Raw genomic sequence first — 12,588 nt, 5'->3', positions numbered from 1 at the left:
TGATAGCAGCCTCTCAGTATCTGAAAGAGGGGTACAGGAAAGAAGGGAACACACTCTTTAGCAGGGCCTGCTGTGATAGAATAAAGGGAAATGGTTTCAAACTAAAAGAGAGTAGATTTAGATTGGATGTAAGGAAGAAGTTGTTTTATGAAAAGGATGGTGAGGCATTGACACAGGTTGCCCAGTGAGATGGTAGGTGCCCCATCCCTGGAGACACTCAAGGTCAAGCTGGAGGGGCTCTGAGCACCTGATCTAGCTGTAGCTGTCCCTGCTCATTGCAGGAGAGTTGAACCAGATGGTCTTTAAGGGTCCCTTCCAACTCAAATGATTCTATGAAAAGGTTGGATAAAGTTTCAGCGAAGGGGAGGAAATGGTGCTGGTAGTTGGGATGCACTGGGAAGTTGTTCTAAGGTGGGATAAACATGAGTAACAACTGAAAAATCTCCAGTGGAGTCCTTTGATAGTATTTTGATAGTACATCATATTCCAAACCAAAAGAAATGTAAAAGATGGGCCCAAGATGCCTTGCAGTCATTATGGGCTTGCTTAATGATCCTGGCTGAAAGTACAGTGAAAGACCAGAATTCATGCCCATGTAAACAGTCAGTGGTGGCAGAAGGTGTGCAGAGTGGCAGTGGCTTGTAACGAGCACAGTTACTAAGCCTGCAATGAGCTCACAGCCTCACGAGGCTGTGCCTCGCACCTCTGAAGACCCACAGTTGTTCCTGAGTCAGCTTCTCCTGCATCCCAGTAACGCCTGGGGACTGGAAACAAAGGGAAATGGAAACGATGTTGCTGTGCTGGTTTCAGCCAAGAAGTTTTCTGTTCGTTTGTTTTTAAGAAGAAACTTCCCTGGCTGAAGATTGGAGTCTGCAACACTGCAAGGAGGGACTTCCATTCATAACAGAGATCTTTTAATTGAAATGTTTGATTAAAACATGACTCAAACAAGGAACTGCAAAATGTAATTTAAACCTTACAAAATAATCTTTTTGAGGCAACGTGAACTGAATTGGAGCAGACTTAAAGCCACGTGCAACATGCAGAGCAAAACTTCCATCACGCACTCCCTAACAAGGTTCCTGAGACAAATTAAGAATCAATTAAATATTTTTCAAGAGGAAATAAGATACCCAGGAGGAATGAGCTGGATGACCTTTTCCTGATTCAAGAAATGTTCGTTGTGCTCTGGTGATACATTTTTCTTTCAGCTGTTAGCTCTCCAGAGAGAATGGCAGTACTGTTTTTGTGATATTAGGTTCTCATTAATTGCGTCTTCTTTTGTGTGGAATGTGCCGGAACTTCCAGGGTGTGAGAGGCTTAAACTCCTTATGCTAATGCTGTATGCTGTGAAAGATAAAACTAAAAAAAAATAGCAAAAATCAAGAGGCTTTTGGCTCCTATAAGGCGATGCAGTGGCACACTGCAGCAAGAGGTACAATCTACCTTTTGAAGGATGAAAATGTTGCTTTCTTGCCAGTGGAAAACCTAAGCTCCTGGAGTTGGTGAATGGCTCCTGGTGAAGGTGTCTGTCCCTTCCAGCCTTGGCTGCAGCCCTGCAGGGAACCCAAGCTGCTGTGGAGCTGAGTAGGGTGCATCAAGGGAAGGGTTTCTCACATCTCAGAACTTCCAGAAGAGGCAGAATTATCCAAGCATAGAGGAAAGTCTCTTAGGAGATGGCTGTGTTGCTGGTAATGGCAGCATGCGCTGCGTGGGGCTCCACAGTGGTGTACAGAGCTCATGCCGGGGGGCTGCACTCACTGCAGATATTCAGTCAGTCTGCAAAATTTCCCCAGAGACTGGGCACCGTTCTGGGCTTGCATCTCTGTTGGTCATTGCATGGCAGCTCCATCTGGCACATGGCTTTGGTGGCACACAGCCTTTGGACAACTGCCTGGAAATGCCATTTCCCTCAAGCTCTCTTAGAGAAGCAGCATGTGTTTTCTGTCCAGACATACCTGTAGTCTTTATTTTTGTGTAACTTGTAGGTCAGAATCATTATCTGTCTCATGATGGCAAGTGTGTGATGTGCCAGGTCAAGCAGCTGGGGAAGGGTGTCGGAATCCCCGCATCGAACACCATCTCCAGCTTCAGAGATGTTACTGAGCATAGAGGCCTCTGGACAGCATTCCTCAGCATCAAGTTACAGAACAGAAGGGGCCAAGGTGCCGAAATGGGTTTGGTACTGCAGGTGGAAGAGACCAATGGGGAGCTCCCTCCTCCTGCTCTCTATTTGCTCCAGGATCAGGCTGCATGCACCACAGGGGCATAAGCCAGCCCCATTTGGGGTGCAGGGGCCCTGCATCCTGACGTGTGCCTGTGCTTAGAAGTCTGTATCCCTGGGAGCAGGCAGCTCTGAGCTAATGTGTATGGGAGGGCTCCTGGGAAGGACACCTTATGCATGGCTGGAAGTGAAGGTTTGCACTGTGGGATGATTCCTAAATCTTCTGTTTTATGGCTGGTTCCCTTGCAGCTAGCAGCTGCAAAACACTCCAGGTTTCTATTGCTTCTATACTTGTCCTTTGAGTAGATGAGGCTGTACCCCTCTTTGTAATAGCTCTCCTGACAAAGAACCAGCAAAAGCTATTTCTTGCCAAAATTGCAATCTCTGCATAAACAGAGGAGCTGTGCAGATAATAAACCCCTTGATGTTTCAACCTGTCATAGGCGTGAAGCAATGCACTAAAGCAAAATGATATGCAAAGCTGCTGGGAACGAGCATTCAAGCAGAATAAGCATTCAAGAGCCCTGCAAATGGGACTTGGGCACGTTTCTCTTATTGTTAGTTCAGAGCTGTCTGCAGCATGTTGATGACAGCTGCACTGGGAGGTGCGCTCAGGACACTGCCCTCATCTCACAGCTGGGCCTAGGAAAGGAGCCACAGTCCTCAGAGCCACCTGCCTGTCCCAGGGGTCTCCCTCTGGTTTCAGGAGGTCAGCAGGGGTCTTTCAGTGCCTTTCAGACAAAATCATAGAATCGCTGAAGTTGGAAAAGATCACTAAGATCATTCAGCCCAACCATTAGGCCATCCCACCATGCCCACTATCCTGTGTGCCTCAGTGCCACATCTCCATGTCTCCTGAACACCTCTAGGGACAGCAACACCACCACCTCCTGAGGCAGCCTGTACCAATGCTTTATCACTCTTTTTGAGAAGAAATTTTTCCCAATACCCAACCTGAACTTGGTGCAAATTCAGGCCAACACCTCTCATTGCTGTTATCGAGGAGAAGAGGCTGACCCTCACCTCGCCACAGCCTCCTTTCAGCAGCTGTAGAGAACTGTAAGGTCTCCCTTGAGCCTCCTCTTCTCCAGACTGAACAATCCCTCAGCCACTCCTCATAAGACTTGTGCTCCAGACCCCTCACAGCTTCATTGCCCTTCTCTGGACACACTCCAGGGCCTCACTGTCTTTCTTGTAGTGAGGGACTCAAAACTGAACACAGTAAAGGTGTGCTTTCAGTACCAGTGCTGAGTACAGAAGTACCACCTCCCTGCTCCTCCTGGCTATGCTATTTCTGATACAAGCCAAGATGCTGTTGGCCTTCTTGGCCGCATGGGCACTGTTCTCACTCATGTTCAGGCAGCTGTCGACTGATACCTCCAGATCCTTTTCCTCTGTTCAGCTTTTCAGCCACTCCTCCAACTGCGTAGCAATGCATGGGGTTGTTGTGACTAAAGTGCAGGACCTCGTGCTTGTCTTGTTGAACCTCATTCAATTGGCCTCAGTCCAGCGATCCAGCCAATCCAGTTACCTCTGAAGGGCCTTCCTACCCTCAGATCATCACTTCCTTCTATGATGGAGTTACACTGTCAGCAGATAAAGAAAGAGCAACTGATATCACCTACCTGGTCTTCTGCAAAGCATTTAACGCTGTCCCACACAACATCCTGGTGGCCAAATTGGAGAAAAACGGATTTGGTGAATGGATCACTCACTGGATAAGGAATTGGCTGGATGGTTGCACTCAGAGAGCTGCAGTCAACAGCTCAGTGTCCAATGGGAGAACGGTGATGAGTGGCATTCAACAGGGATCAGTGTTGGGACTGGTGTTATTTAACATCTTTGTAGGTGACACGGATAGTAGAATTGAGTGCACCCTCAGCAAGTTTGCAGATGACACCAAGCTGAGTGGTGCAGTTGACACACCAGAGAGAAGGGATGCCATCCAGAGGGAGCTGGACAGGCTTGAGAGGTGGGCCCATGCCAACCTCATGAAGTTCAACAAAGCAAAGTGCAAGGTCCTGCACCTGGGTCAGGGCAATCTCAAGCACAGGTACAGGCTGGGTGGAGAATGCCTTGAGAGAAGCCCTGAGGAGAAGGATTTGGGGGTCCTGGTTGATGAAAGATTTAATGTGTGCCAGCAATGTGCACTTGTAGCCCTGAAGGCCAACCATATCCTGGGTTGCATCAAGAGAAGCGTGACCAGCAGGTCAACAGAGTTGATTCTGCCCCTCTACTTTGTTCCCATGAGACCTCACCTGGAGTACTGCATCCAGTTCTGGGACTCCCAGTACAAGAAGGACGTGGAGCTGTTGGAGTGGACCCAGGAGAGGGCCACAAAGACAATCAGAGGTCTAGAGCACCTCTCCTATGGAGACAGGCTGAGAGAGCTGGGGCTTTTAGTCTAGAAAAGGCTCCAGGGGGACCTTATAGCAGCCTTCCACTACCTGAAGGGGGCCTACAGGAAAGCTGGGGAGGCACTTTTTATAAGGGCATGTAGTGACAAGACAAGGGGAAATGGCTTTAAACTGGAAGAGGGCAGATTTAGACCAGAAGTAAGAAAAAAATTCTTTACTGTGAGGGTGGTGAGACACTGGAACAGGTTACCCAGCAAGGCTGTGAATGTCCCCTCCCAGGAGGCATTCAAGGTCAGATTGGATGGGGCTGTGGGCAACCTGGTCTAATGGGAGGTATCTGTCTACAGCAGAGGGTTGGAACTAGATGATCTTAAAAGTTCCTTCCAACCCAAACCATTCTATGATTTCTCCCCACTTAATTTCATCTGCAAACTTACTGACAGTGTAAATGGACTGGAAGCTCAATGAGGCAGAAAGCACATGTTGCAATTAAAAAGAGAAAAGGAATCATGGCAATAGTTGTGATTTGCAATGGATGCAAAGATGCATAGTTCTGCTGTATTTCTTTCCAGGGAGCAGCGGACTATCCTGGGAGTCCTTTTGGGTAGTTACACAGTCAGAAAACCAGTGCAGGCAAAACCTAACCTACATTTTCTGCTGGATCAGCCACCAGTCATAATGTGATGCATATGCTGGTGCCAGCTCAGGGGCACAGGACAGGCCCTTGTGCAGGGCTGGAGCCTGCAAGCCCACAGCTCCGTTCTGGGGAGCAGAGGATGCTGCTGGGAACCCAACACATCCACACCATTGCTGAGCTATTGCTGAATGTAACTGAGGACATGCCGTGCTGAGTCCCACACTTGCTGCTTCAATGCCAGATATAGTTACTGAGCCTAAAAATGCTCATATTTTTTTCTACATCTGAAAACAAACTGGGTTGGGCAGTAGAAAATGCACTGATTCATCTTTTTTTCCCTAAAGAGAGAGAAAAGTGAACATTTTTTTATAGCCAGTATGCAGAAGGTGCTTTCATCAGAGAATATATTGTATCCTTGTGTTGTGCTGTTCTTCCATGGGTAAAAACAAACAAACAAACAAACAAAAAAGGGCTGATCAGATCTCAGTATTTGTCACGAGATTCTGGTTATAGTAGCATGCTGCTGTAACCATGATGAGCTGAGGATAGCCAAGAGAGCTTTCTAAGGACACACACCAGTAGGTTGTATCAGTCCACATTCAGACTGTAAAACTGAGCACAGCATTACTATGTGTCCTCTATGTCAAGTATGGGGATGGGGACAGAAGGGGCAGGGAGCTTCACTTGCCATTGCCCTGTGATGTTTTCTCTTAAGACATTTTTTCACTGAAACCAGAACACCACCAGGGTCCCTCTATGGAGCTTCACCCCAGGCCGCCTTCAGGAGCAGCACAGGGCTGCTCACACTGCTCTTGTCATGTCTCAGAGCAGGCAGTGCTCCCAGCAGCCATCTGCAAGTGGAACTGTGAGGTCAAACATGGCAACTGGAGGGAAGAAAGCTGCTCTGGGAGTTCCTCATATTTCAGAATTGATGATGAACATGTGCAGTAAGACAAAAAAAGCATTTGAGACCTCTGGTGAAGAACATTGATTTAAGCAAACTATCACCAGCAGGTGGAGAGAGGTAATCCTTCCCCTCTGCTCAGCACTGCTGAGGCCATACCCAGAGTGCTGTGACGAATTTACAGCCTCCCAGTATAGGAGAGACCTGGACACATACTGGAGAGAGTCCAGCAGAGGGCTATCAGTGCTGTAGGGTCTGCAGTACCTCTACTGTGGGCAAAGGTGGAGAGAGCTGGGCCTGCTCAGCATGGAGAAGAGGGAGTTCAGGGGGACATCATCAGTGTTCGTAAATACCTGAAGGGAACGTGCCAAGAGGACACACCCAGGCTCCCCTCAGTGGTGCCCAGTGCCAGGACAGGAGGCAGTGAGCACCAACTGGAGCACAGGGGCTCCCTCTGAGCACCAGGCAGCACTGCTGTGCTGTGTGATGCCGGAGCACTGGCACAGGTTGCCCAGAGGCTGTGGGGTCTCCTCCTTGGGGATGTTCAGAAGCTGCCTGGCCATGGGCCTGGGCTCCCTTTTTGGGTGTCCCTGCTGGAGTAGAGGTGTGCCAGAGGAGCACAGAGGGCCCTGCCAGCTGCAGCCAACCTGGGGTTCTGTGATTTCTGTAAATAATGATTGGCAACGACACTGAACCAATTAAGCTATGGTAAAGTTTAGCAGTCTTACCTGAGCTGAAAAGAGAAGTTGCTTTTAATAATGAGGTGCTGAAGGGAAAAGTACAACGTGGGCATGTTTTTTGAGGCCATCGTCCTTTAGGATGACCCAGAGCCATCAGAGTTTGGCCCTGGAGCTAGGCTGCAATGTGTTGCTGCCTGCATGAGGCCTCTTGCAGTGTCATCTGCCTCCACACTGCCCTCCGCAGCCTTCCTGTGGACGGCTCTCAGCCCTCACAAAGCACATGTTCTATCTTTGTTTCCCTGAGAGGAGCCAAAAGTCTGCCACTGCCTTCCATGGCCTTCAGAGCAGCTCAGGGAAGATGAGGCTGGAGCACACACAGCTTGTGTCCTCCCCACTTTCTGCCTGGCTTGGTTTCGGATGGCCTCCCTGTTTTGGATAGCACACCAGGTAGCTCGAAATGAATGAGACAGATAAACCAATTAGACACAAATAAGCCTAATTTCAGAGACGCTCCTTAGGAAGTCCTTCTTAGAAAGCCAATATACCCAATAATTTATCAAACCTCTGCACAGTAAAGCAGCAGCACTTTGTCCTCCTCCACAGAGCCACACTGAACTCGGCACACTCCACATTTTCCTATTGGAAATTAAATCCAGAATGCCTTTTGTGTGCTAGTGATTACTTATACTACCGAAAAAGAGATTATGAGATCTCCAGAACTTGTAGAGGCATAAAATGAGATGGTTTGGGATATGATGAATAATGTTCACAAAGATTCAGGTGACCACCCAGGAGTTTGTATGGCTGACATCATTTATTCCTTTGGTAGTTCCAGGAAAGCATTGGGATCCATCAGGCGAATGGCGCCTGTTCCTCTCATCTGGAGACTGGTATATCTCTCACAGCTCACGACATGCTGTTTTGACCAAGTATGCCTTCTGAGTTTAATCTGCATTAAAAAATCCAAAGTATTATAAACACCTCTATCCACATCAAAAGCATTTTTATTTTTGCAAGCATTTTTTTTGCTGTTATTTCCTGCTTGGGTTTTCCAGCTCCATCACAGCTGTGCCGAGGCTGTCATGAGTGCTCCCACTCTGCATGGGGCCAACACTCATACGCTCAGAACAACCCTGACACTGTCCCAGCCCCATGTTTGGTTCCCAGGAGGGTCAGGGACAGCCATGAGACTCCTACAGCACCCTGCCCACATGTGCCAGGGGCTGTGCCAGGGCCCATGCAGTCCTGGTGCTGTCGTGCTGAGGGGTGTAGGGATCTCTGCAGTGTCACAAGCCATCTAATAACCACACATTCTTACAAGGTAATTACAGGGTTCTTTTTGCCTTCTAAAATCAAATGCTGCCTCATAATTAGAAATAAAGAGAATGGCAATCCTAATTACCAGGCTTTAATTGGGCAAGCAGATGCTTGCACGGACACACTAGGGCTCTTTTCACTCTGCTCCCATTCATGCCACCCAATAGGGTTTGCACAGCTTCTGGCCCAGGACAGGCTGGAGGCAGTGACACTGGCGCAAGCACAGGTGAGACCTTGGAGCAGGCAGTCACGACACGCCATATAGATCCAAGGAACAAGAGGAACCCTCCAGCAACCCTCAAACAGAAGTGCCTGCTGCAGCCTGAGGCGCAGTGCAGGGTGCTGCTGGCACCATCTGCAGACGCCTCAGCAACTCACACATTGCAGTCCTAACGTCAGAAACATAAATTGCACCACCTCTTACATGCTCACTTCCTGGTGGAAGATAATGATGGCCAGAGCCGCCTCCTCCCTTTCCTACCAGGCAGTAGCCAGCAGTAAGACACTGCTTGGCCTTCTCGTATCCAGCCTGAACACGCCTAGCTCCTCCCAGACACCTTGTTCTCCAGCTCCACAGCTATGTCCATAGCTTCTGTGGGATGCGTGCTTGTCTCATCAGTTTCTTTTCCAGAAGGCCCCAACGCTGGGCAGAGTCCAATCTGAGTTTTGGGAGAGAGTCAGACCTATCATTTTCTCTTGTTCCAGGAGGTACAAGGCAGACAGAAGTCACTCATTGCCTTGAAGTCAAGGGAGGTTGCTGTGAGGAACAGCACACCTGTTCTGCAGCTCCTGTCATAGTAGGGCTGAAGCACTAGAGATACTTGGGATGGAACTGGGAAAAGCTTTGCAAAGGTGAGGTGATCTATACAGACTGGTGTGGGGGTTGGAACTGGGTGGGATATCCTCATGCATTTCAGCAGCAGCCCATGGGCTGAGCCTGTGCATTTAGGAGTAGGACTGGGAGTCCTGCAGAGCTGCCTTTGCCACCAGCTGGATTGCTAAAAACCAGGGAAGAAGGAACCAGTGCGAGCAGTGAGACAAGGTGCGTCCCAAAGGAAGGAGTGTGTGCCAGCTCTCCCTGCCCAGAGCAGAACCAGCATCCACAGCACTGCTCTGCAGGATGGCCAAGTGCCAGCAAGAGCCTCAAAACCCTGTTCCTGGACCTCATCCCCTACCGACGCCTCTAGGTGCTGCCCATGTGCCCTGGGAAAGGCTATGGTGAGGGGTGACAGCACAGTCAGAAGGAGGCCAGAGGCTCCCACCCACTTCATGGGAAGGAAGCTGTGGTTTTTGTCAGCAGCAGGAGGGGAAATCCAGCAAGGCAGCTGCTTTGTCAGTGCCTGAGCCTCCCAGGAGCACGTCATTTTGCTAAAATAGGAGCTCATGTGCTGGGAAAGTTAAAAATCGAATTGGATTTATTTAGTCACTGTCCACGTGCTGGTAGTGGGAGTAGCAGTTCCGGGAAGTCCTCAGCTGAAATGGACGTGGGAGTCCTGGGCTGCACTGGGCAAACTATCACCAGCAGGTGGAGGGAGGTGATCCTTCCCCTCTGCTCAGTGCTGTTGAGGCCATACCCAGAGTGCTGTGACGAATTTACAGCCTCCCAGTATAGGAGAGACCTGGACACATACTGGAGAGAGTCCAGCAGAGGGCTATCAGGTGCTGTAGGGTCTGCAGCACCTCTACTGTGGGCAAAGGTGGAGAGAGCTGGGCCTGCTCAGCATGGAGAAGAGGGAGTTCAGGGGGACATCATCAGTGTTCGTAAATACCTGAAGGGAACGTGCCAAGAGGACACACCCAGGCTCCCCTCAGTGGTGCCCAGTGCCAGGACAGGAGGCAGTGAGCACCAACTGGAGCACAGGGGCTCCCTCTGAGCACCAGGCAGCACTGCTGTGCTGTGCGGTGCTGGAGCACTGGCACAGGTTGCCCAGAGGCTGTGGGGTCTCCTCCTTGGGGATGTTCAGAAGACACCTGGGCCCCCTTCTCTGGGTGTCCCTGCTGGAGTAGAGGTGTGCCAGAGGGGCACAGAGGGCCCTGCCAGCCTGTGACTCTGTATGGGCATGGATGTGATGCTCCTCACAGCTGCTAAGTCCATAGACATGCTCCTTTGCACTTATACACATCATCACATCCCATCCGCAGCAGTGCAGACATGCAGCTGGCCATCCTCAAAAAGCACTCTGGCAAACTTGGACATCTTGGTTTAGAGGTAAGGCTGACCCCAGGTGCCATCACATTTCAAGTGTAAACAAAGCATCTCCTTCCTGTGCCAGAAGAAAGGGGACAGCAGAATCCCAAGAGATTTCAGACTCCCTTCCACACACCGGTTGCATGCTACAGGTCTGCAAAGGAGAATGAGGTGCCACCAGCAGCTGTCACAGATGCTCGTGGAGGAACAAAAAGTGAAATATGTATATATACCCCTGCAAGCACTCTGCTATGGCAAAGCACATGGGACTGCAGAGAGCATTAATTAGCTATAAAGCTCTTGAGCCAACCTTCTGTAAATGGCATCATCCAGCTGTAATTCTCTCCTCAGCTCTCTAAGAATGCTGCTACTTATAGAAATTTGTTCTCTTGTGGATTATTATTGGATTTTAGAGAAATGTTTCAATCCCTGCTGCTTCAAAAAAACCTTACAACGAGATGTAAGGGGAGTATCTGGACTCTGCTGAGTGCCCCAGACTCGGTCCACCAAAATGACAATGCGCCCATACAAGCACATGGAGAGTCGTGTGGAAGTCAGCACAAGGGAGCAGCACCCTCACAATCAGGCCTCTAGAACCCATGAAAGAGGAGCCATTAGATGGCCAACACTGCCACTGGTGGAGGTGGCTCTTCCAAATGACGACATGGTGAGCCATGGTCCAAGTGGCTGGCTTCCAGCCTATGGCCCTCTTCTCTATAGGCTGGTTGTTGCTGCCAACATTTTATGCTGTTTCAGTATGTGTCTCACATACTGAATGTCATCTTATTTATAGGAATTAAGGAGACACTGAACAAGAAAAAAAAAAAAAAAGGGTTTCCTATTAGAGCAAGGCAATGATGACAAAGCAAGAGATATCTGTGGGGAAAAAATACAGCTTGCCTAGCAAAACAGCTATCTTATTATCTCATCACCATAGCACATAGAGGATAAGTTATAAGTAGCTTTTGTGGTGGTGCCTGGGATTGCATCTTGGCACCACTGCCCCCAGCCACCTCCCTCTGGCTCCATCCCAAAGTGATGCAGACAGGCAGGGATGTGGCTGGGTGGAAAGTCCCTACCAGCACCCTGACCCTGCTCTCCAGGGAGCAGCAGACAGGCGTAGCACTGACACACAATCCTACTCGAGGTAAATGGAGAACAAGATTCTTTTGTTAGGAGAATTGGGTTTTCCTGGTGAAAATAGCTGAAAGACACAGAGAGAAGAGCTGGGAAATGGAGAAGGTAATTGGTTTTATATTTGAGTTGACACAGGGTATAATGTAGCCTTGGCTACAATAATCCTTATTCATAGCAGGAAGAAAGGCTTTATACCACTGTTATGATATTGGACGGAAGAAAGGCGGGGAAGAACCAGGAGAGCCCTAGGGGCTGGTCTTACCCCACACTCGGGGCATCATTTATTCATTTATAATGGGAGGATTCCATTAGCTGTACAAATGTGTTTGTGGAGGAGAGTGAAGGAAAGAGTCTGTGCATCATCCTGTTGCACATTTTTTTGAAGATGTTGGAGATAGAGATGTATCTGAGCATTTCAGTGCATAACCCCCACGACACAGAGCACACAGACCCCCAAGTCCAGCCTGTTCTTGCAGAGTGGTTGCAATGGGCTCCAATCTTCTGTGCTTCAGACTACCACGCATTGCTGAGGGCATGCATGGCAGATCAGCCCCAACTGATGGCAGTAATTAGGGAGCTCTGGTAATCTGAGACACCTCACCTTGCTCTAGGCCAGACCACGCTCAGCAGATGGGTAGGAATTTGTTAATTTAACCTGGTTGCTTCAGATTCTGCATTCCAGCAAAAGGGCTGCATTTAGCCCAGAGACTGCCTGTTCTAAAACCAAGGCATATTTCCCCTGCCACCTGTGCCTGCTGCACAAGAACCTCATCTCTGAAGTTGAGGGAGAAGAACTGACTGCATTTCCTTCACTCCATGGAGCCATTGCATGTCCCAGCAGGGCTCCAATAGCTTCACCACTTGCAGCAGAATCTGGTCATTGCAGCACTGCCTGGTCATCTGCTCCTGCAAAAGAGAAAGAGCAGCTAGGCCAGAACTACCTGGGTAGGGGGGAACTGCAAGGAGCCCACTGCTAGCAGTGATCTGGGTTATATATATATATTATATATCTGGTTATACCTGGGTTAGTGGCTGTGCCACTGATGCACTGCTCTGCTCCAACAATGTGGCTCTTCCTACACCCCTTTGGGTGGTATCAAAGACTTTGTGTGAGTTGCCCAGAGGTGCTTGGGGATAGCCAAGA

This window comes from Meleagris gallopavo, chromosome 3, assembly GCF_905368555.1.
Source record: "Meleagris gallopavo chromosome 3, MGAL_WU_HG_1.1, whole genome shotgun sequence".
NCBI classification, from domain to species: Eukaryota; Metazoa; Chordata; class Aves; order Galliformes; family Phasianidae; genus Meleagris; species Meleagris gallopavo.
This window is presented reverse-complemented; position numbering follows the sequence as displayed.